At 39.7% G+C, this 22,394-nt stretch overlaps 1 long non-coding RNA gene across 1 annotated transcript; it reads left to right on the top strand.

Annotated features, from left to right (window-relative positions):
- Nucleotides 1–9,042: 9,042 nt before the first annotated feature.
- Nucleotides 9,043–13,277, top strand: LOC137095929 (uncharacterized). The gene is made up of 3 exons (XR_010909074.1): nucleotides 9,043–9,085; nucleotides 11,731–11,792; nucleotides 13,226–13,277. It is a non-coding gene; the product is annotated as an uncharacterized lncRNA (long non-coding RNA).
- Nucleotides 13,278–22,394: the final 9,117 nt, after the last annotated feature.

The following is a 22,394-nucleotide window of genomic DNA, read 5'->3' as shown; positions in this document are numbered from 1 at the left end:
AAACAACCAATCCATTGAACCAAAAGATGGAAATAGCAAGACAAACTATTCCACTTAATTATTAGAAATAACTTTCTCATAGTACGGACTTATTTTCCAGTGGAACAGAGTGCGTCAGAAAGCAGTGGAGTGTCCTTCACGGGATATCTTTAAGTAGAGCTTGATCTGCTATATTGGGGGTGATTCAATTGTGCGTTTATTTGTATCAGACATTCGGACCAGATAACCCTCGGAGTCCTTCCAGGCTCAATGAGTCTATGAAATAAAATGGGGCAATTGCTTTTACTTTATCCCACCTTCTATTTTTTAAAGAATCTTATTTGAAATTGTTACCTAGACCTATCAAGGGTTTTTGGCTGTCATGCTCAAAAAGAGCTTTAAGATATTAATTTTTAAAGTCAATTTCACAGTGGACGTTGGCATATTTCTGCAGCATCTCAGAAACAAGGTCCATCTATCAAATCAGTCCACTTCGAAGTGAAGAATGGGAAATTTCAGTCCTGGCAGCATGTAAAGAAATGAAATTGCTAAGGATGCTCTAGATAAATCAGACCAAGATGAATCTTAGTATCTGTTGTTGTTTTTATTTTATTTTATTGTTATTGTTAGATGTGAGCCAAAATGATTTAGAACATGACCTAGGAATCCAGCCTACAGAGAATTACAGTAATCAATTGTAACCATAACCATAAAAGGACAAGGTCTCCAGTTGGTAATGTCCGATAACTGAGAAAACAGCTTTTGACATGGACCATTTAATGTATTCCTTATAGGTTGTTAAAATCAACAACTACACTGAGATTCTTGACAGAACTGGTAGATAATAATCGGATATTGGCTATAGCATTCACAAGAATCAATAAGTAATTCTGACAGATATGTCAGTAGCATAATACTGACACCGGAGTTTATTTTAGAATCGTTGGTGATACAAGGTGTAATACTTGCTTATGATACAACAAGGGAACAATCTTGTTCTCATGCACTGCCTTTAGCTGTCTGGTACAAACATCTGGGAATGTATTCTGCTGCCTGTCATTCAGGAGACGTCAAACGGGATTTCATTATTGGCTCCTCCTCTAAGTACAGACAAACATATCTCTTTTGCTAAGAAGCTTTATCTGGACAGCTCTCTATGTACTTGCTAAAGGAAAAGCCTTGCATAGGCTGTGCTCTAACGATAAAAGCAGAAAAATGAAAAAGGTGGTCCGTCATTTTGCCTATGTCTTATCCATCTCAGCTTCTCCCCTTCCTTGTAATTCATTTCTTCCTTAACTTTCTTCTCTATCGCCTGATAAAGTAAGGTGAACACAAACATTAGGCCTGGGTAACAACGCAAAAATTTGTTTCTAAAATAGATTCGTTTTTGGGGGGTTTTTGCGTTTTGTTATTTAAAAGAATTACAAAATTTTCCTTTAAAAAAGTTCGGTATTTACGAAATTTCGTTATTATTAACGAATCGATTCGTTAAAATGGCGGACGCGATTTGCGCATGTGCAAAAACGACTTCCGAAACTTCGTTATTGAATACGAATCGATTCATTATTAAAATAATAACGAATCGATTCGCTAAAATGGCGGACGCGATTGCGCAATGCTAAATGCTCTATAAACAAAATCATTTCATAAAACAAATCAAAAAAATAATCAAATAGAACAAGATATTAAGATAAAGATATTAAATAAAAAAGTAATAAGATAAAGTAGCCAAAACTGAGTCAATAATGAAAAAAACAATAATATAATAATAAAATTTAAATAAATAAAATATAAATAATAATAAATAATAATAATTTATAAATAATAATAATAAATATAATAAATAATATAAAATTATATAATATATACAATATAAAATAAAATTATATAATATAATAATATATTATTATATATATTATATAAATGAAATAAATAATAATATAAATATTTAAATAAAATATAATTAAATTTATAAAATATTTATAAAATATAAGTATAAATAATAATAAAATAATATATAAAATTAAATTATGAATTATTAATATATAAAAATAATGTTATTATAAAAACTTAGAAAGTAAATATAAGAAATAAATAAAGAAAAAGTAACAAAAAGTAACAGAAATTGCACTTTGAAAAAACTCTGAAAATTATCTGGGAAGTATTGCATACATACTAATTTCTGTAGCAGTATTGCAAGTTAAGTAAGAAGGACCATCTTCACATTTGGGTGGTGTCTCTTAATGTGCATCCTTAGCCCTGTTGTGGCAAGATGCCTCATATCTTTTCCTCTGCTGACGCTCACACCGCAATGCCTGCAAACTGCCAAAGTGGCCCTCTGATTATGGACGTCGTAATGATCCCATAGGAGCGATCTCGGCCTGCCCCCACTAGGCACTTCAGATGTACTCATGCTCGTGTTTGGACTGTCGGTGTTTGTGGAAGGGATTGTTGGTTGTTTCTGTGGCTCGCCCTCCAGCAGCATGCAGTCCTCTTGATCACTAATTCCTGTGGTGGAAGCAGATTCCATATTGTCTTCCTCCCATTCCTCTGACACGTCCGCCTCCTCGCCCACCTCTTCATAACAAGTAGTATCAGAGGTACTTGGAAGGACATCAGGATCTGAACGTAGAGTCTTTCGAACTGATGAAGAAGAAGGTTCTGCCATCTCACAGCTGGTTGAAGCATCTGTGGGTGTTTCAATAACCATCTCGTTGGATGAATGTTCCCTTCTTGTCAATGTGTTCATCTTCAGTCCCCTGCCTTTCTTAGGTATTCGCGATAGCACTTGGCCCTTGCGACTAGAAAAGCCGGGAAGGAAGCGTTTCATCACACTGGTTGGAACTATACAAATAATGAGCAAAAGGACCGCACTGGTTGGAACTACACAAATAATGAGCGAGCACTGTATTATAGCACTTTGTGTTGGCAAAAGGAGCGCACTGGAACTACACAAATAATGAGCGAGCACTGTATTATAGCACTTTCTGTTGGCAAAAGGACCACACTGGTTGGAACTACACAAATAATGAGCGAGCACTGTATTATAGCACTTTGTTTTGGCAAAAGGACCGCACTGGTTGGAACTACACAAATAATGAGCGAGCACTGTATTATAGCACTTTGTGGTGGGGCTAATGCGCCGCACTGGAACTACACAAATAATGAGCGAGCACTGTATTATAGCACTTTGTGGTGGGGCTAATGCGCCGCACTGGTTGGAACTACACAAATAATGAGCGAGCACTGTATTATAGCACTTTGTGATGGCTAATGCGCCGCACTGGTTGGAACTACACAAATGAAATGCTTGCCCTGTTGTGGAGTGAACACAGCCACAGGACAGGGACAAATACACACACAGGCACACAAGTTTCTTTTCTTTTTTTAGAATATTTTTTGAATTTTTTGAAGAATAAAAGAAAAATTTATCAGAAATATTTAAAAATGGAAAATTAACAAAATGCTTGCCCTGTTGTGGAGCGAACACAGCCACAGGACAGAGACAAACACACACACACAGGCACACAAGTTTTTTTTTCTTTTTTAGAATATTTTTTGATTTTTTTTAAGAATAAAAGAAAAAAAATTCAGAAATATTTAAAAATGGAAAATTAACAAAATGCTTGCCCTGCCCTGTTGTAGGGCGAAAACAGGGCAAAACCTCCCCGCTGCTCCCAGCCCAGGTCCTTAAACCGCCCTCGCTCTCTCAACAATGAATGTGAATGAATGAATGAATGAATGAATGCAAGCAATGAATGAATGCAAGCAAGCCAAGCTTCCCTCCCGCACCTCCCGTCTCCTCGCCTTTGCAATGAGCAATGCGGCCACGCGGAGCCGCTTTTAAAGGGCAGCCTGCCCAATCACAATGAGCCACAGTGCTTGGGAGCGCCGGATTGGCTCCCCGCGCACCCAGCAGCCTCCATTCCTAAAAAGTCATTTCCGAAACGGGCGGAAGCTCGTAAAAAAGATGGAGGATGCCGTTTCGATATTTAAAAACACTTCCGGGTTTGAAAATAAGTTTTGTAATCATTTTGTAATTGTTAAAAATAACGAATATTTAACGAATTACAAAATTAATGAACGAAACCGCCCAGGCCTAACAAATATATATTCTCCTTGCAATATCAGTTTCCCTGTAGATTCAAGGAGATGATCACTAAAAGTGAGTGTTTGGTCAAGATACTTAATGGGGAAATATGGAACTTTTCTATGTCGTCTGCTGAATGAAGTGACCCTAGTTCTTCAGTCCCTACCCTGCAATGCTTGAGTTGCTATTCTAGGGCCCAATTATTTGATGGTACCCACTGAGGTGAAGCCCATACCCAAACAGGTTGTGTGGTTGGTCCAATCCCTGAAGCTCCTGGAGAAGCGCTGGCACCCAACATACTAAGATGCCTTACCCCAGCACTTCATGATCCCCAGGGCCTGCTATAATCAGAAACAGGTCAGCAACATTATGTGAAGCCACTTGAGATCTCAGTGGCTCTGCGCAGTCCTTTAATTAAACTACGATCACTGCATCATCATCATCATCATCATCAGGGTCCTGTGGGCTCCTTGTGTTGTCCCTGTCTCTCTAGGGTATCATGGCAGCCAAGATTTGATTATTGATCCTCTATTTGTTAGATACTCTGGGCGCCCTTTTGGGAAGAGGGAGTGATGGCTTTTGGAGAGCCTTGGATTTTTATAAGCTAGACCAGAATGGCCACTAAAGTCTAACAATCACCAAACAACCTCAGATGATGGATACCTCCAAGTCAGGAAATTCAGCAGCGGTTGCTTTTTGAAACCCCTGTCTTTTGAATCCATGCTGCCTTTTGGGGAATGAGATGAAATGGCAGGACGCAAGTCAGCCAAGAGCTATTCCTTTATACGTAACTTCAGGTGATGGGGGAGGTCGACTGAACTACTGGAGTTCCAAAGGCCAACCCACAATGCTCTAAAGAGGCCTCGTGCCGTAATGAGGGCACACACTTTCCCTTCGCTCTCTCTAGGAATTTGCACAAACCCAGAGCCCTCTGAACTCAGCACTTTTATCATTTTGTATGGTACTGTTTTTTATGATGTTATGTTTTATTGTGATATGTTTTTATTTGGTTTGGTTTTGAAGCTATCTTATTGTGTTGTTGTTAACTTTGTGCTCTGTAAACCTGTCCCTTTGTAAGCCATCCCAAGTCCCCTAGAGGAGATGGAGGCAAGATATAAAAATAAAGTTATTATTATTATTATTATTATTATTATTATTATTATTATTATTTAGATCAAATATCCCCCTCCCCCCAAGACAATGATAAACTGGACATTGGGCCTTATAGAATCCAAACTGGGTCTGCTGCAAGGCTATGACCCAACAGCTTGATGTACTCCCAAGTCTGATCCCAATAAAAATGGCAGGCATCAGCAGGATGGCTGACATCTCCCCATCCTATGAATGCCCACTGTGGCCTCTCCGGGCTTATAGGTCTGTGGAGGGGCATGACCTTTGAATATTCAGATATGTCAACACACTTCTAGATGTCATGCCAGAAATCTTCCCATTCCCAAACTGGGACACTGAATGTCAGCCAATCACCCCATGGTGAAATCTGTAAAACGTCACCGCAGCATCACCATGTCCTCATCTTATAGCTAGCCAGCCAGCCAGCCTTCAAGCTATTCATTGCTTGTCTGCTCACTGGTACGGCATGTTTTCTGACCCAGCAGGGCACTTATGTTTGCCGTCATGTCAGAGAGCAGACATGGGCTTGGACATGAGACAGAGTGTGTTTGATTCTATAAAGGTGAATCTGAAAGCTTTTATCTAGAAAATACAGGTCTGTTTGTGAAGATATTTCAGAGACAATCAAGTCTTTCAAAGAGTGCCAAGAAAGTCAGGTGTCCAGTATGACAGAAAAATCAGGCAGCTATGAATGGGAACTAGAAAAGTAGAAACCAGAGAGAGAGCTTGCATAAGCTTGGCTCCTACAGCAGGAGCCCTGCCCAGGCTCAAAGTAGAGATCTGCTAAAGTCCATTGATGATGACCAGTTCTAGTATATGAGGCCAATTCCCTGGGAGAGCTGAGCCAGACACAACTGCCTCCTGTTGAGCTGCTAGACCAGGGAATGGATAAGCTCTTACTCCTTTCTGAATCCCTGGAGACGATGGAGGGCGACTAAAATGATCAAGGGTCTGGAGAACAAGCCCTATGAGGAGCGGCTTAGGGAACTGGGCATGTTTAGCCTGAAGAAGAGAAGGCTGAGAGGAGATATGATAGCCATGTATAAATATGTGAGAGGAAGCCACAGGGAGGAGGGAGCAAGCTTGTTTTCTGCTTCCTTGGAGACTAGGACACGGAACAATGGCTTCAAACTACAAGAAAGGAGATTCCATCTGAACATTAGGAAGAACTTCCTGACTGTGAGAGCCGTTCAGCAGTGGAACTCTCTGCCCCGGAGTGTGGTGGAGGCTCCTTCCTTGGAAGCTTTTAAACAGAGGCTGGATGGCCATCTGTCAGGGGTGATTTGAATGCAATATTCCTGCTTCTTGGCAGGGGGTTGGACTGGATGGCCCATGAGGTCTCTTCCAACTCTTTGATTCTATGATTCTATGGACAAGTGATAAGATAGAAGATAGAGCAAAACTATTTGGTGTAGGAGATGTGTACTTTTTATTAAAATAAAATGGTATGATATTGTATTCTGATCTATTAAAGTGTCTCCTATACCAAATATGACATGCATCTTAAAAAAGAAGGAATGACCATATTTGCTCGAGTCTAATGCTCACCTTTTTTGGCTAAATTATATCACTAAAATTGAAGTGCACATTAGATTTGATGGCATGTTAGAATTGCACACGTAAACCCACCTCTGTGAAAAGGCCAGGAACTCCAGAGGCTGGATGGGGAGGCAGACAGGCCGTATATTCCATGATCTGATCCCAGATTTTCTGCTTTAGACTGGATTATATGTCTCCGCACTGCCAGATAATCTGGGATAAACAGAAAACCTGGGATCAGATCCTGGGAGAGAGGGCCTGTCTGGAAGGGCCCTAAGAGGCTGTTTCTGGTGATGGTGGCAGCCTCAGGGCTCCTTGGCACCCAGAGGAGGAACTCCTGGTTGGTGACCCAATCATTCCTGCACTTAGCCGCTTTCACCAGGAAGACTTTCAGCTCTTTCTGGTCAAAGGAGCATTAAACATCAGCCTTGCCACATCCCTCTAGACCAGGGCTTGGCCACTCATCTTGCTTTCATTGTGGTTCCCAAGTAGCCTAATTCACAAGGCCTTCAAAAACTCCCATTCAGGTTTGATGGCCTCATGAATGAGGCCAGTTGGGAACTGAATGAGACCCTTGTGTTTGTCAGCCTCAGCCTGACGGAGGGGCATGCTTCCCAACTGGCCTCATTTATGCTTTTTTTTTGGGGGGGGGGGGGGTCAAAAGACACATAGCAAGTTGAGTTCCTGATCTATAGTTGGCATCTACATGAGCTAAAATGACTAATATGACTATAAAGACATTGAGTAAACAAACACGGACAGCTAGCAGAAAGACACCACCGTGTCTGCATGACACATCCCTTCTTCACTTTAATAATGTGAGCTCCCATTGGGCTGTAGCGATGTGGTAGAGGTTAGTGAAAAGCAGGTATCAATAGGAGGGCAAAGGCACGGATTATTCCTGGAGTCAGATCTCCACAGCTTTATGATTAACCAAGCTCTCCCCCAGCCTTGCTTTACATCTTTTTCTCTTTTTGTACTTCTAAGAAAGTAACAACATAGTAGATACTTCAAGGTTTCTGTACAGATTTATCAGGCATGGTGAACATGTTATGGAAACCTACTTGAAGTTGTAACAGAAACAGATAAAAACCAAGTAAAATGGAATCATTTAGATCATATTGGTTTGTTTTGTCAATGTGCAGCAGAGAGGTGTGGATCTCTTTCCACTCTCAACCCCTGTGGCAGCCCTTCTTAGCCTTGGGTGGTATAGGTCTTCTAAATACATAGATCAAGGTGATTTGGAAGTAATTCTTCTCACTGCTTCCACGGGGACATATTTCCACACAAGGATGCCTGGGCTTACAGTCTGATATTCACATCTATTTTGCATAAATTGAAAGATTTCCATGGCAGACGGCTGCAAATGCTTCAGGAGAGTAACAAAACCTCTAAGTGTCTTTTCAATATTCTTCTATTGTCTGCTTTGTGTCTTGCATTGATGCGTGTCAGTGGCATTCCCCAAACTAGAAGTGACAATTAGCACGGAGCATTTCCAATGTTATAAAGTGATGTCCTGGATGACATAACATGAAAGGCATGACACAGGATATAAATGGCCTTGCAATAATCGAATATAGAACTGACAGATCCTCTTGTAACTGATATCCCAAAATGCTTTCTGGGTTGACAGTTTTGGCAGAATCATCTGCCAGCTTTTGCTGCTACTGCTGCATGGATGTATATATGCCTTCAAGGCACCTGGCAACTTATGGTGATCCCTTGATTCATAGGGTTTTCTTAGTCAAGGAATACTCTGAGGTGGTTTTGCCTGTTCCTCCCACTGAATCAAAGCATGAAATACCTGGTGTTCATGGTTGGTCTTTTGTCCCAATATTAATGAGGGCTAACTTTGCTTCACTTCCAAGTTCAGATGGATCTGGTTCCTTCATGGTATTTAGGCTTTGGTGCTCACATTTAGTTATATTTTGGAATATACCTGTGTTGGGAATAAGGGTAAACAATTAATCTGGTTCCTTGAGTATACTAATCAGGAAAGAAATTAAGTTTAAAGATTTACCAATGAGACTGTAAAGAAAATTATTAAGATGTGCTAAATAGGCTTTTTTCAACTTTAATAAGGAAAAAAGTTCCATTTTGTAAAGTACTCACAAAAATCAAATTACTGTAATATTAATTTTATTCAGTATGCACTTGTAATGGGAATTTCAATTGCTTTAGCAAGAAAGTTAATTTCATTTTTAAAAGAAAGCCACTAAAAAGAACATGTATGCGTCATTCAGATGGATTATTTAGCGGCATGATAAATAATGCCAGGCATTTTTTCTTTTTTTTCTTTTTAGCCAGTAGTGCCTGTTTCAAGGGGAGTGAGCAACATCATGGACAGTAAGTACAATGCACTAGCTGTTTTGGGATACACTGTTATTAAATACTAGCTGTACCCGCCACGCGTTGCTGTGGCCAACCTTTCCTCCCTTCTTCTTTCTCTCTTTCCTTCCCTCTTTTTCTTTTCCTTCTTCTTTCTTCCTTCTCTACCTGTTTCTTTCCTCCTTTCCTTTGCTCTTTGGTTCCATCTTTCCTTGTCTCTTTCCTTCCTCGTTCCCTCCCTCTTTCTCTCTTTCATTCCTTCTGTCCTTTCTTCCCTCTCTCTTTCTTTCCTTCTTTCACTTTTTTCCCTTCTCCCTTCCTTCTCTACCTTTCTTTCTTTCCTTCATTCTCTCCCTCCTTCTCTACTTCCTTGCTTTCTGTGTATATGGTGTATATATGCATATACGTGTGTATATATTTCTGTATATGTGTGTTTGTGTATATATGTAGTTTGCGCATGCGTTGTAATGTTTTGTTTTGTTTTTTGCTTTTATAGTCTCTTCTGCTGCGTTTTTCAATATTTTAATGAGTGGTGGTCACTCATTGGCCTGATAGGTGTATAGTGTCCAAATTTGGTGTGCAGTGTTTTTGAGTTACGTTAATCCCACAAACGAACATTAGATTTTTATTTAGCGAGCGGGCCAGGGGACAGTTCCATCTTGTCTCCTGCATATGTCATCGTTGGGGACATATGCAACCGCTGCTCTGGGCCAGAATGAAGGGGGGGGGGGGGGAGAAGACAGTTCCACCTTGTCTCCTGTGGCACGTGTTGCTGTGGCCTCAGGAAACAGGAATCGCAGACATGAAGCAATCCGGGCTAGGGAAGACCACCCCACAAAGATTTCCTGTATGTATGTGTGCATGTGTATATATGTGTATAGTTGTGTGTGCTTGTGTATATGTATATGTGTGTGGTTTGCATGTGTATATATATGTATGTGTATATGTTTATGTATGTGCATATGTATATGTGTGTGCATGTGTATATATGTGTTATGTATGTGTATGTATATATGAGTAGATATGTGTTTGTGTAGATATGTGCATTTCTGTTGTTTGTATATGTGTGTAGGCCTGGGCTTACTTGGGCCCTCCAGACGTTTTGGACTGCAGTTCCCACAATTCCTAACAGCCAGAACAGCATGGCTGTTAGGAATTATGTGAGTTGAAGTCCAAAATGCCTGGAGGTCCAAGTAGGCCCAGGCTTGTTATAATCTCAATTGCCACCTTCTTTCTGTGAAACTAAACTTAATCAATTCCATGTGTTAATCCAGAGTTTCAGTGAGTTACAATAATAATAATAATAATAATAATAATAATAATACATGGGGACAAGTCTGAGAATCACAGATTTAAAACAACAGCATTAAAAACATTCAGATAAAAACACAACACAATCACAACAACAACAACATGACAACGATATAATGGCTGAAAAACAGAATCAGGATGGGTCTACGCTCAGGTAGTGCAATGAATTCTTAAGTAGAGCTGAGGAAAGGTGCAAAATTCATGTGTGCCCATCTAGACAGAATACAAGTCAAAAATTTGAAATATTGCCACCTTGCATTCTAAATGCAGGTGCAAATGATGATGGTGATGATGATGATGACGACGACGATGATGATGTACCAGCATAGTACTTGATGCTTTAAGAGAACAAGAAAATAGTCCCCCTATCTACAGGCTTACAGTCTAATTTAGACATGAAACAAAAGGCAAAGGTAGAGAATTGAGTTCAGTAGGTACTGCCGCCTTCTCTCCTTCTGAGGTCATGGCAGCAGAAACTGAAATGGATGGAGGACTTTTCATCTGCTTCTGGTACATAACATAATGGTTCTTGTCTTCCTCTGAGTCTAGAACAATGACAGTTGGGATATGGGAAAGATTTTCATCAGCTTCTTGGCCTAGGCATGATAGAGCTGTGTCTGCTTTCTTCTGTCCCTCTGAGACCTGGCCAGCCATATGAGCTTCTTCTAACTGATTAAGGAAGGAGGACTGATTAATAGGCCTGGGTAACAAAGGAAAAATTTGTTTCTAAAATCGATTTGTATTTGGGGTTTTTTTTGTTTTGATATTTAAAATAATTACAAAATTTTCCTTTTAAAAAGTTCGATATTTTCGAAATTTCGTAAATGGTAAAAAATTAACGAATCGATTTCCGAAACAATAACGAATCGATTCGTTAATGGCGGACGCGACCGAGAAATACGCTAAAAAACCTCCAAAACCTTCTGAAGCTTCCCTCTCCCTCTGTTGTTGACTGTTGGTGTGATATTATAATTTTTTTTCACTAATTAAACCATAAAACTGACCCAGACATGCGGAAATAATCACGAAACGACCTCAAAACAATAACGAAACGAATACAATATCGAAATACGAAGCATTTACAAAACGTTTTTGAAAATTCGTTTTTTTTAATAATTGCTCCAGAATGGTTCGTTATCGTTTTGTAATTGAAAAAATTAACGAATTATTAACGAATTATGAATTAACGAAACGAAACCACCCAGCCCTACTGATTAAGAGCTGTGTCTGCTTTCTTCTGTCCCTCTGAGGCCTGGCCAGCCATATTAGCTTCTTCTTACTGATTAAGGAAGGAGGACTGATTAAGTCAAGGGAACTCCAAATGCAGTGATATTGTTTTTCTTGATTTTCAGAACCTACAAAACCAAAGCCGGCCCCGGAGCCAGAAGTCAAGGAAGAAAGAATCATCCCACCAGTAAGTAAAACTATACACTAGAAGAAATAATTCCATACCAATATTGGTCAAAATAAACTCACATAAAGCATAAAGATACCTTACAGTTTTATTTGAGCTTTGTTGCTGGGCTTTCAATTCATTCATTTTCTTGTGGAGTAAAGAATATTGAATTTGCAATTCCGGTTTTACTAGAACCTACTGCCCATGTTTTAATTGAGTTATCCCATTTCTTTATTATTTTAGGTGGAATGCTATATGGGAGGCATTGCAATAAGTACAAAAATGTGGGCAGTATCATTATTTTATATGGCTTTACCCTTGTTGTTATATCCCAATTCCATTTTTTCCAATTCTTGATTTGTTTGCTTGTTTCCTTCCTTACTTTGTTATAATTGTGGAACTCATTGCCTCCATATATATTGAGCAATGTCGGAGTTGCGACCTTTTGCAAAGGTGCTCAAGACTTGGCTGTTTGGTTGTGCATTTAAGTAACCGGATCAAATTTTGCCATAGTCACTGCTGAATGTTTTTATGTTGAATGTTTTATGTTGAATGTTTTTATATTGAATCTTTTATATTGTGTATAAACTGTTTTAAATTGTAAGTCGCTCGGAGCACCTTGGTGGAGAGCGACTAATTAAGAAATAAAGTGATGATGATGATGATGATGATAATAATTTATCTGAATTATATTATTTAAAATGTTAGGTATATACACCCCTAAGTATTTTATGGAAACCTACTTCAAGTTGTTACAGAAACAGATAAAAACCAAGTAAAATAGAATCGTTTAGACCATATTTGGTGTGGATCTCTTTCCACTCTCAACCCCTGTGGCAGCAGAGATGCAGTCGGGAAACAGTATAAAAGAGGCATGCCCATCGGTTTCATTAACAAGGACGGCTAACTGTATTTTTCGCGAGAAAAAGATGGATCTCTTTCTTGTGGATAGAGCATCCTACCAGAACCCATGGAGAGTTTCTATTCTGATATGATGCTTTTGCATTTTTCTGTCTTATTCCTCTGAGAATCAAAGAAATTAGATGAAAATTGTTTCGCACTAATTTGCAGCCGGATTACACAGAAATCTTATTGTAACTACTTAGCTGAAATCTCAGGGCTGAAATCTGCCTCATATCCTTCAGGGCTGCTGTTGAAAGTCTTCCTGAAATATTTCACTCATCATTAAGATGTGCTAAATAGGTTTCCCCCCCCCCCCCCAACTTTAATAAGGAAAAAAAGTCCCATTTTGTAAAGTACTAACAAAAATCAAATTAATATTAATTTTATTCAGTATGCACTTGCAAAGGGAATTTCAACCGCTTTAGCAAGAAAGTTAATTTCATTTTTAAAGGAAAGTGACTAAAAAGAACATGTAGGGGTCATTTATTTATTCAGATGGATTATTTAGCGGCATGATAAATAATGTCATGCGTTTTTTTCCTTTTCAGAGAATACCTGTCTCAAAAAGAATCACCGTTCTTTATCGGAACTCCGATGACAGTAAGTACAACGCACTAGCTGTTTTGGGATACGCTGTGATTAATTATAAAGGAGGGGCAATTGCTCATTATTATGTGTAAGGGAAGGGTCTTGTTTCTTGCCCAGTTTGATGCTCTAATAATCCCTGATAACCAGGGCATCCTGTCAAAAGGTTTCCTACTGAAATTACAGCAAGGTCTTCCAGGGATAGGAAAAAATATTCTTGGGCTGTGCGGATTAACGTTGCAGTTTGGGAGGTCGCATTTAAAATGCTCCCTGCACAGACTTTGACTTATCATGCGATTGTGTCCTCCCTTCACCAACTTGTCTTCTACAAATAGATGTTTCTGCCAGTGGTAGTCTACTAGGACAGTGGAAACCTCTTACATGTTAACATAAATATAAAGAGGGTTCCTGATCCCATGGAATATCTACAACCAGTTGAATATTGTTGTTGTTGATAAAAATTCTCCATGGGAATCAATTTTAACATCTTTCTTCACAATATTTTTTACAAATTTTACAATAATTTTACAAATTATGTTGTTTGTCAGCAAGACTCAATTACAGTGATATTGTTTTTCTTGATTTTCAGAAGCGACAACATCACAGCAGGCTGGGGAAGCACAAAGAGCAATTCCATCAGTAAGTACAACTATACACTACAAGATATACTTCCATACCAATAATGATCAAAATGAACGGAGGTGAAGCATAAAGATACCTTACAGTTTTAGTTGAGCTTTGTTGCTGGGCTTTTATGTTGACATAATAGCTGGACATAGCTATGTAAAAAGAGTGTATTGTGGTCCGAAACTGCTCAGAATACACTTGGTGCTGTTTTATTTCACCCGGGAACTTTCATACTAGACTGTTCTAGCACTAAGATGCTACTTTAATTGCCGTGTCAACATCCTATGAAATGTGGCATTCCAGGGCAGGATCCCCTCTGGCTCTCTACATCATACAGTTGAGTTACAAATAGCAAGCAGTTCATTGAAAATAGTAAAAGCCACAGCAAATAAAGTAATCCACAGCAAAAAGGTAAATCCAATAGATTTGGAAGTAAAAAGAGCAATGAATCCACAAAGAAAGAGTCCCGGAAAATACAATGAACCGGAGGCAAAAAACAACAGCAAAGGTATTTAAACAGGAATCAATCAAATAACAAGGTCCAGGAGCATAACATACAGAACTATCCCTAGAATCCAACGATGCTTTGTCTGAAGTTAAGCTCCGTACTTGACACAATATATTTACTTTGTTTCCCAAACAGCAAGAAATTGATTTTTTCTTAGTTTTGGTTTGTCTACTAGCGTCTGTCGCAATCTGGCTGAGCGCCATAGATTCTCATTTGTTTGTCTCTGCTGTCTGAAAGCTCTTTGTCTATTCAAAGCCTCATTAAATTTTACACCTGGTGATAACTGACCCTGTGACTGTCGTTCAGAGCTTCTCCCAGGCTCAAGACCTTGAGATTCCCTTTGCCGCAACACAGGCCTGTCTAAGACATCAACTGAACTCTATTCAGGCCCCACATCCTGAAAACTAGGCCCAGGAGAGAGACTATCATCCCCGTTCCCATCACATTCCCTTCAGGAACATCTACATGAACAGCATCCCCATTCCCATCACAGGAATCAACTTGAACATGAACATCATTGTCATTCCCATCAATCACAGGCTGAACAGGCTGACATACAACATGAAATCATTTCCAAACCCCTAAGCTGATCTGAGGGTGCCTTGGACAGCGAGAAGATCCAACCAGTCCATACTTCAAGAAATAAAGCCTGACTGCTCATTGGAGGGAAGAATAGTAGAGGCCAAGATGAAGTACTTTGGCCACATAATGAGAAGGAAGGAAAGCTTAGAGAAGACAATTATGCTGGGGAAAACTGAAGGAAAAAAGGAAGAGGGGCCGACCAAGGGCAAGATGGATGGATGGGATCCTTGAAGTGACTGAATTGACCTTGAAGGAGCTGGGAGTGGTGACGACCAAGGACTGAATTGACCTTGAAGGAGATGGGAGTGGTGACGACCAACAGGGAGCTCTGGCGTGGACTGGTCCCTGAAGTCACAAAGAGTCGGAAACGACTGAACGAATGAACAACAACAAGCTGATCATGGAGTTTTCTGGACAAGAATTATTCAGAAGAGGTTCACCACTGCGTAAACAGATGAACCGTACCTCTCAATAAGAATTATATACAAAGGATGATACGTTTATAGTAGAGTACTAATGTTTTCCAATAAATTAAGAAGCAGAGACATAACTCATGGCATATCCAAAAATATGTATTTATTTTATTTACATCATTTATATTCTGCCCTTCGCACCCTGAAGGGGACTCAGAGCGGATCACAGAACACTTACATGGCAAACATCAATGCCGTTAAACAGGACAGACAACAGATAGAGGCATTTTCCCCAACTTTGGCCTCTTGGAGGCTGTGCTCTACTCTGTCAAAAGGGGGGTGCTGTCACTCCATCCTCTATGATGAAGAGCCTTGATCACAGACTTCCTCCTTCCTTTGGCCACTGGCATTTTTCTGGTACTTCCTTTATAAAATACCTCCCTGCTCAAGCATGGCCTAATTTCTCTACCAGGGGCGGCTCATCCATTACGCGAAGCGGTCGCAGAACACTTTTTTTTTGCCAGGGGTGCAGAGGCGCCTTTGTAAATGCCCCTCGACTGCCACTTGAGGAGCGCCCCCTCAAAAAAAAAAAAAAGAAAGCCGATGCTCCCCCCAGACTGCTAGGTGACTTTTGGTGCACACGCCGGGGTCCTCAGGCACGCCTCCGGACCTAAAGCGGGCCAGGCAAGGGAGCAAGTGCGGCAAGTGTAGTTACTGGGATGTATAGTTTACCTACAATCAAGGAGCATTCTGAACTCCACCAATGATGGAACTGAACCAAATATGGCACACAGAACTCCCACGACAAACAGAATATATATATCAATGATTGGTGGGGGGGGGGGGGGGGGGCAAAATACTGTTTGCTTACTGTTGAAAATTACCTAGGGCCGCCTCTGTTCTCTACTCACAGCTCACAGCTGTTTTTGAACTGCTTAGGTGAACAGTAAGCTGGGTTGAAGGTCAGGTACTCACCCTGACTTGGACTTCAAACTGGCAACAAGGGATGGACACCACTATATCTCCTGTGGCGGTGTCACATAGTGAAAATGGCCAAAGAGATGTATGGGTAGATAAGGCTGTTTCTTAATAACAGTCCTTTTAGAGAAATATAGGTTACAGCCCTGTAACACTTCTCCAGGGGAGATCAAGTTATACCCAAAAAGTTACTTTTCCAAGGTCTGTTTCACAGGCCTTCTTGAAATAAACTTTTCATATCAAGGGAGATGAAGATTTCCTTCAAATCAAGGAAATATTACAGGGCATGACCTGTTGTTTATTCTGGGAAGACTATGCCATCAAACACCCCCCCCCCCCCAAAGATGTGTTCATTCACCTTTCTTTGATGAGCATGCTGTTTCTCAGGCACCTGAATACATTAGCATTTTCAGGAATAAAATATCATTATGTTATATAATACATTATTAGTATTAATATTGTTGTAGTAGTTCTAGTTACCTTTATTTTATCATTTTATTATAGATGATTTAAGATAACACAATATATTATAAATAATACATCATTTTGAGTAAAAATAAACACTTAAAATTAGAAATGTGGACCAAAAATATCCTCCAACACTTCTTCCCCATTAACTTTGGGAATTAGTGGATAAATGTGATTTGTTACACTTTAGAAATACAGCTAGCTGTCATTGTATTAATTCACAGAAGGAAATGTGATAAGTAACCTAAGAAATAAATTGTTGCTTCAAAGCTGTGCTGTAGAGAAGAAAGAGATGAGAATATTAATCATGGAGTCTGAGAACTAGTATTTACATCTAGGAGTAGAAGCATGATGTAGCATGGATATAAGGGAAGCAGGATTAAGTACTATATATCGCATTGGTGAGAAAGTTTCCTTTCCTTTCCTGTCCTTTCTAAAATCTATAATGACTGCTCAGTATTCACTCATTTAGTTCCAGGATTGAATCAGTGAATCCACTGAAAACTGAATTAATTCTTATTTTGCATTTTTTTAGTTGTAGTTTTAATAGTTTGTAGTTTGTAACATAACTAAGTAGTACTATTTATTTTATTTATTTATTTAGTACACTTGTATACCGCTAATATCTCAGCCTGTGCGGCGACTCATTGCGGTTTACAACATATTTAAAAATACAATATTCACTTTAAAAATATAAAATAAAATATAAAAATACATACATATACATACATAGTATTGGGCCACCAATACAGACCGGAACATCTCATAGTTAAAGTCGTAATCCAATTCGTTATCCTTGATTGCTAGTCCATGATCAAAACATCATCACATCGGAATTAGTTGAAAACTTGCTCGAACATCCAAGTTTTCAGTTTTTTCCGAAATGCCATTAGCGAGGTGGCTGATCTTATTTCAGTAGGGAGGGCATTCCAAAGCTGGGGGGCCACCACAGAAAAGGCCCTATCTCTCGTTCCCGCAAGCCGCACTTGTGAAGCAGGCGGGATGGAGAGAAGGGCTTCTCCTGAAGATCTTAGGGTCCTGGTGGGCTGATAGGCCGAGATACGTTCGGATAGGTATGTAGGGCCAGAACCGTTTAGGGCTTTAAAGGTCAAAGCCAGCACTTTGAATTGGGCTCGGTAGCTAATCGGTAGCCAGTGGAGCTGGTACAGCAGAGGAGTTGTATGCTCCCTGCGCCCTGCTCCTGTTAATACCATGGCTGCCGCCCGTTGGACTAATTGGAGCTTCCGGGCCGTCTTCAAAGGCAACCCCACGTAGAGAGCGTTGCAGTAGTCAAGGCGGGATGTAACCAGAGCGTGGACTACCGTGGCCAAGTCAGACTTCCCAAGGTACGGTCGCAGTTGGCGCACGAGTCTTAACTGTACTACTAGTAGTAATGTGATATATCTCTGCATCACATGTATTGTTTTCATTTTTGTATGTAATTTTAGCTTTTAAAAGTTTTAGAAAGCTATAATGCAGACATAGAAGGATTTCTAGATGTATTTGGTGGGGGCATTTGTAACAGATCTTCTCTCTAGGCTGGCCCTACAGCTCCACTCCTTGGACTCCTATCCCTCTCCTTGGATCCCTATCCCACCCTCTTAAGATCACATGTTGGATCAGACAATTGTGCCTCAAGGTGATCTCAGCATGAACCAATGGAAGTGTTGTTCTGTGGGTTTACTGTTGTAATTGATAGATTCCTCGATCCAAACTTAAAACAGAAACAGACAGACACAATTTTAAATAAAATAAAATAAACAGAGAATTCTATAAATATGCAGTTAAATCACGAATTAGCCCTAGAACTATTTAATCATTCACAGCTTCTCCAAAACCAATTCAGTTCTTCCTCTGATTGATTTTCCTACGTTGTGTTCCCTGGGCTCTCCAGGGATATCAAAATCCAAGGATGCCCAAGTTCTGCTAGATCCAATGGCATTGTAAAATGGTGAGCAATTCAAACAAGTGCCTCTGATCATTGCCTTCACCCCATCTCTGTCCAAGTCTTTTGGGAGCATGACACGGCAGGCTCTGAACTTGTGGACCTTGCAGTAGCTGAAATCACGTAACGTCCCTATCTCCTTTCTTTGTAAGCATAGTAGAAAATGCCATCGTAATAGCTTATAAATTAGTTGAAAGGTTTCTGAATAGATTAATTAATAAGCCTTGGATGGGACAAAGCTTGTCTTGTTTCCTAACACAACAAAAGCGAGTTAACAGGAGCCATTATTGCAAGAGCGGAGGAGAGGGTTCTAATATATTAGCAAACACGGCAATGCAAAATTACTGCTTCTTATTTGACCTCCAGATATACATTAAGTAGTAGGTTGGACTCCCAAGTACAGTGAATAATTTATCAGTAGACTAAATATGAGGCTTCTGCATAATCTGCTGGTGGTTTGTGGCTTGGGATATTTTTACTGTCCATGCATCTGTATTAATCTTCACTTCACTTTATTTCTTAATTAGTCACTCTCCACCAAGGTGCTCCGAGCGACTTACAATTTGAAATAGCATTTCACAATATAAAAACATTCAACAGTGACTATTTGGCAAATTAGATCTGATTACTTAAATGAACAACCAAACAGCCAAGTCTTGAGCGCTTTTACAAAAGGTCGCAACTCCGAAATTGCTCTAACATTTGGAGGCAACGAGTTCCACAGAATTGGAGCATAGGTAAAAAAAGCTCTACACCTTGTAGCTTCCAGGTGTACCTCCCTAGGGCCCAGTATGTATAGGAGATTTTCCTGGGCAGATCGAGGTAACCACTGATGGAAAAAAGGAATGAGGCGGTCCCTAAGATATAAAGGTCCTTGGCCATTTTGAGCTCTAAATGTCAGGATCAGTATCTTGTAAGAGATCCGATGTTCTATTGGTAACCAATGCAGTTGTTGCAGAATCGGTGTAATATGGGATCTTATAGATGATCCTGCTTCAGAAGGTTGGCATATAAGGCGTTACAATAGTCCAACCTAGTGGTGACTGTTGCGTGGATTACCTTTGCCAATGCTTCTACCAGAAGGTAGGATGCCAATTTCCTTGCCTAGCGAAGTTGAAAAAAGGCCTGCTTAATCTGACTTCTAAACAAGGTGAAAGAAGAAAGCGCAAAAGCTGGGTTGCAGCTAAACATCCAAAAAACCAAGATTATGGCAACAAGAATGATTGACAACTGGAAAATAGGGGGAGAAAATGTGGATGCCATGACAGACTTTGTATTTCTAGTTGCAAAGATTTCTGCAGATGCAGACTATGGCCAGGAAATCAGAAGACGCTTACTTCTTGGGAGGAGAGCAATGTCCAATCTCGATAAAATAGTAAAGAGTAGAGACATCACACGTAACCTACGGATGTGAGAGCTGGACCTTAGGGAAGGCTGAGCGAAGGAAGATAGATGCTTTTGAGATGTGGTGCTGGAGGAAACTGCTGAGAGTGCCCTGGACTGCGAGAAGATCCATCCAGTCCATCCTCCAGGAAATAAAGCCCGACTGCTCATAGGAGGGAAGGATACTAGAGACAAAGTTGAAGTACTTTGGCCACATCATGAGGAGACAGCAAAGCCTAGAGAAGACAATTATGCTGGGGAAAGTGGAAGGTAAAAGGAAGAGGGGCCGACCAAGGGCAAGATGGATGGATGGCATCCTTGAAGTGACTGGACTGACCTTGAAGGAGTTGGGGGTGGCGACGGCCGACAGGGAGCACTGGTGTGGGCTGGTCCATGAGGTCATGAAGAGCCGGAGACGACTGAACGAATGAACAACACCAACAAATCTGACTGATGGAGGCAGTTCAGATCATTGGTATTCAGCTAAGCATCTTGAATAAGTAAATAAAGTTAGAATTACAACTTCACTGCCAAATATTCACAACTATGTAAAGCCATATGAAGAAATTATTTATTCCATTCTGAATCTTGATGAGATTGCATAGCTAATGTTGATGTTTCTAAGATACTCTATACACTGGCACATAAATTGACCTCCTGTATAAGTCGAGGACAGGCCTGCTAGCCACATTTATGACATTTGATATAACTTGTGGATATAAGTCAAAGGCCATTTCATACAGAAGGAAAAGCTTCAGGAGTCTAGTTGTTTCTGGTGGCAATGGCCACCATTCTCCTGCCCAGTGGAAAGAAGAGAGGGAATCGGTGCTTCTTTTAGATGATTCCAGGATACACTAAGACCTCGCCTTTCGACATTCTGCTCAGAGAAATTTCCTTCTTAAATAAAAGTTGAGGAATGGTACTTACAAAGACCTATGGCTAAGTCGACCCAGTTCTTGAGCCATTTTTTTGAGTAAAAAATTTAGATTTGTGCCATTGTGTAGTAGCAGTAACCTTTATCTGTATCCCGCCTTTTTTCTTACAAAGGGGCCCAAAGTGGCTTCCAACATCTAAAATACATTGAAATACAATACAAAATCAGCACCAATCAAAATACAAACACAAAACATAATAAGCAATCAATAAAACAAACATAAATAAACATTTTAAACGTTGGGACCTATAAAACCTAACTAAAACCATGTTCTTCTCACATTTTACTGCAGACTTACCTAATTTCACACTTTTCTAAATTTTGCAACTAAGTTTTCAAAATTAGAAAAGAACATTTATATTCACTACTTCAGGGGAAAATATTCAGGAGAAATGACTTGCCCAAGTGTGTATTTTAGGCAAAATTACAAAAAAATATATTCAATATGAGAAAAGCATAAAAACACTTCCTCCCTTTCATGCAAACCAAGCAGGTTTCCCCCCAAAGCATTTAGTACAGTTCCACAAGTGGAGGTTATGCATCCCTTCCCCAAAATACTTGGGACCAGAAGTGTTTGAAATTTTAGGAGATTTTGGAATTACAATATTTGCATAATATGATATCTTGGAGATGAGATCTAAGTCTCAACCAAAAATTCATTTATGTTTCATATGCACCTTATAAACATAGCTGGAAGTAATTGTAGACAATATTTTTTAACAATTTTGTGCATGAAACAAAGTTTATGTACATTGGTACCATCATAGAGCAAAGGTGTCACTATGTGAGTTGCCCATGTAGAAAAAAATGCATTTCAGAGTATTTTGGAATTAAGAATTACAGATAAATGATGTTTAACCTGTATAGGCAGCTGCCACTCGTACAGAATAGAGCTTCAGTTCTGATCTCAGGTGAGATGGAAACAATAAATATGTTCCTTTTCTTCTTTATTTTCAGCGCTCTAAGTGGCATTTCCCTCCTGTGGTCACAAAAGAAGAGATCGAATTACAGGAAAGAAAGAAAATGGAGCTTCTGGAGCTTATCAAAACGGAAGTAAGTTGGATCTATATATGTTTAGGTAATAAATGCTTACCATGCGTGGCTATCAGAATATGCATACTATGATATTATGATAGCCTATGCACACTATGGAAATTTCTGGTCCTTAATTAGTCTCAAGGATACAGTTGATATATTTTAAAAATAGATAGAAGACACTATCAACTGAGCCTAATTTTGTATAGAAGAATTTCACCATTCCAGAAAAACTTCCTTACCGTGGAGAAACCCCATT

Source organism: Anolis sagrei, chromosome 1, assembly GCF_037176765.1.
Source record: "Anolis sagrei isolate rAnoSag1 chromosome 1, rAnoSag1.mat, whole genome shotgun sequence".
NCBI classification, from domain to species: Eukaryota; Metazoa; Chordata; class Lepidosauria; order Squamata; family Dactyloidae; genus Anolis; species Anolis sagrei.
Note: the sequence above shows the minus strand (reverse complement) of the source record. Positions and strands in the feature narration are given on the sequence as shown.